This window comes from Prunus dulcis, chromosome 1 (genome assembly GCF_902201215.1).
Source record: "Prunus dulcis chromosome 1, ALMONDv2, whole genome shotgun sequence".
NCBI lineage: Eukaryota > Viridiplantae > Streptophyta > Magnoliopsida > Rosales > Rosaceae > Prunus > Prunus dulcis.
This window is the reverse complement of record NC_047650.1, coordinates 17,575,331-17,578,457: the sequence shown is the minus strand read 5'-3', so window position 1 is coordinate 17,578,457 and position 3,127 is coordinate 17,575,331. Positions and strand designations below refer to the sequence as shown.

General features: G+C 33.5%; 1 non-coding gene across 1 annotated transcript; it reads right to left on the bottom strand.

The window, feature by feature from the left end:
• Nucleotides 1-810: 810 nt before the first annotated feature.
• LOC117616872 lies at nucleotides 811-917 on the bottom strand. The gene has a single exon (XR_004584216.1). It is a non-coding gene; the product is annotated as a small nucleolar RNA R71 (small nucleolar RNA).
• Nucleotides 918-3,127: the final 2,210 nt, after the last annotated feature.

Here is a 3,127-nt window from a genome sequence, read left to right as displayed (position 1 = left end):
TTCATTTACAACACAAAAACTACTTTCAAATTGTCACTTTCATTTTTAGTTAGGGTTCTTTCAAAACTAGTAATTTATAGAGGTCCAATCGGTCCCTGTGGTTCGACACCCTTACTTGTCCCACTATACTAACCATATATTGGCACTTGGAAGGAACACAACAAAATTTTGGCGCCGTTGCCGGGGACTGATTTCAGTCCTCTATAATTGCTTGTTCTCAAACCCTAATTTCATTTTATTTTTGTTTCTCAGGTAGTATATGTCAGATACACTTGCTGAGATAGGCCAAAGACTTGAACGGTTAAAGAGCAACACTTTTGAGAATTCTATATCAGCTAGTGCCCAGACTAGCAGTGTAGAAGAGGACAATAGTTCTTCTAGCCCAACGAGTGTAGATTCTTTCGATAACTCTAATTCTGACAGAGAAGAAGAGATGGCTGGCAATAACGATGACAACCGAGCTTTGGAAGATTATGCTCAACCAGTTATACCAAATTCACCTTCGTGCATCTTGCTGCCTACTGAAGCTAGAAATTATGATCTCAAATCTTCACATTTTCACATGCTTCCTTCTTTTTATGGTTTACCTAACGAAGATCCATTAGCCCATATTAAGGAATTCTACAATGTTGTGAGTGGTTTACCTTTGCAGGGAGTGACTGAAGCAAATCTGAGGATGAGGGTTTTCCTTATACATTGAAAGATAGAGCAAAGGGTTGGCTAATGACTTTAGCACCTGGTTCGCTCACCACTTGGGATGCCGTAGCTAAGAAATTTTTGGAGAAGTTTTTCTCTACTCAAAAGACAGCTACTTTGAGAGGGCAAATCTTTAACTTTAAACAAGATGATGGAGAACCTTTCAATGAATGTTGGGAGCGTTTCAAAGGGTTGTTGCTGCAATGTCCACATCATGGGTTACCTCTTTACTTACAAATGCAAATTTTTTATGATGGACTAACCCAAACATGTCAATCGACTGTTGATAATGCAGCAAGTGGAGCTTTGAAGAAAAAAAATGCTCAAGAGTCATATAAAACTAGTCAGTTGTGATCGCAATGTAATTCAGTCATTCTCTAACATAATACTCTATGTCGCATTGTTGGGATATGGTTAACTCGTGTCAAATCCCTCACACGACATTTCTAGGTTATATGATTCACTTGGATGTATTGCAAACATTCATGTTTCAATTCTCATCCTATACTTTGGCCAAAGATTCAACGAATCATAACTGTAGAGTATTCTCTCTTCTTACTAAGAGTAGAGATTCCTTGTTGTATATTCACATGCCTCTGTGCATATGCTGAGTATCCTAAGGAACACCTTCAAGTCACATTTTTTGATACTATTGTATTGTGCTCTCAAAGACAAACAACTCTTACATAAGACAATTGTGATGTCTCACGTTTGAGGACCAACTTGCATTATCGCAACTTAGAATTCTTTGTTTGATACTTGTGAGTAAGAATTCCATACAAGAATTCTTGATTTGATCGCGTCTAGTGAACTCCATCCCTATAGATCACCTACACACCTATCTCATTGCCTTTACACGAATGACTTGAGACTAGTCATCCTCCCAATTGAGCAGACATGATGTGTACCAGTCTTTGTGGGTCATCATTGTCCAATTGGTGATCCTATGAAGAGGAACCTTTTAGGATACGATATTCTTATTTTGGAAGGGTCTCATGAGTCTAACTTCTTTATAATAGTTTCCATTTATATCCTTATCCATGGACTGTTACTTTGTATACATTATGTTTCTTAAAGAAACATTCACGCCCTTTTGATTTTATTTATTATATTATATCCTTAGAATTTTTCATTTTCATATTGGCTTCCAGGGCATATATCTAACTAAGACAACTATGATGTCTCAGGTTTGAGGACTAGTTTGCACTATTTCAACTTATGAGTTATAGTTTGATATGTGAGTAAGACTTCCATATTAGAACTCATGGTTGTTTGATCGTGTTCAACGTATTTGTCCCTATAAGCATCTACACACTTATCGGTGTGTATACAATTCTAACTTTTAATAATTTTTAATGAGTTTAGAAGTCTAAAGGTATTCAATTGTGACTTTTAAATAGTCTTTAAAAGTTTAGTTGTATTCAATTGTGAGTTTTAAAGAGTATGTAAAAGTTTTGAGGTATCTAAAATGTAAATGACTTTTAAAAACTTTGTGAAATAAATGACTTTTTCAATACTTTTGAAGCTAATTCTTACTACCAAAAGTCTTGCTAATTTACACCAGACTTTATGAATATATTGGGAAGCTAGGAAGATAGAACCAAAACGTCTCCAATTCTTTCTTCCCTCATTATATCAAGTAGCAAGCAGAGATATCGTTTTTCTTTATGGTTAGGGCTCCACTTTCGTATCCCATCTTGTCATCCACTTCCTTCAGGTTAGTAAAAAATATTGAATGTTTTTCTTCTCTTCTCATCCACACGTGTACTTTCCTCTATTGATGAATATTTCTTCTATTCTTTTCTTCATGCTTGCATCCTGAAGCTTATCAATATTTCATCACAAAGCTATGTTTGCATATAAATATTTTATTATATTGATTGTCTCATATGCTAGGTTTGCATATAATATTTTATTATATAATTTTTTGCCCTTAAACCCATTAATTTATTATTTAGGTACTGTTTCTTAACCCATAATTCGTTAGGTGGATAATTTTTTCATATAACATTCTCAACTTGATTACATCCCATATATTGGGCTAGGAGAATTGCGGGAATATAGACTCTTGTAAGTTGTAATCTGACCATTTCTGTTGATTTGTAAGTGTTTATGAAATATTATTGATGATTGAGTAATATTTATTTCTTTTGATAAGAATATGTTACTATGTGATTAGATTTTGATAAATAAAAATTTAAAAGGTGCATTGGATGCATTTTACCTATAAGCTATTATGAAAATATACACAATTAATAAGGATTTGTATCCAATTGTTTTTTTTTTCCCCAATTTTTTGTTCCATGTATGCCGACTAATTCATTCAACATAAAAGATAAATGTTATTTGTAAAATAAATTAAAAAAATAAGTATTTAAAAGTCTATAAAACTCTATGACAAAAGTATATGAAAGTTTGTCACTTAACTTTT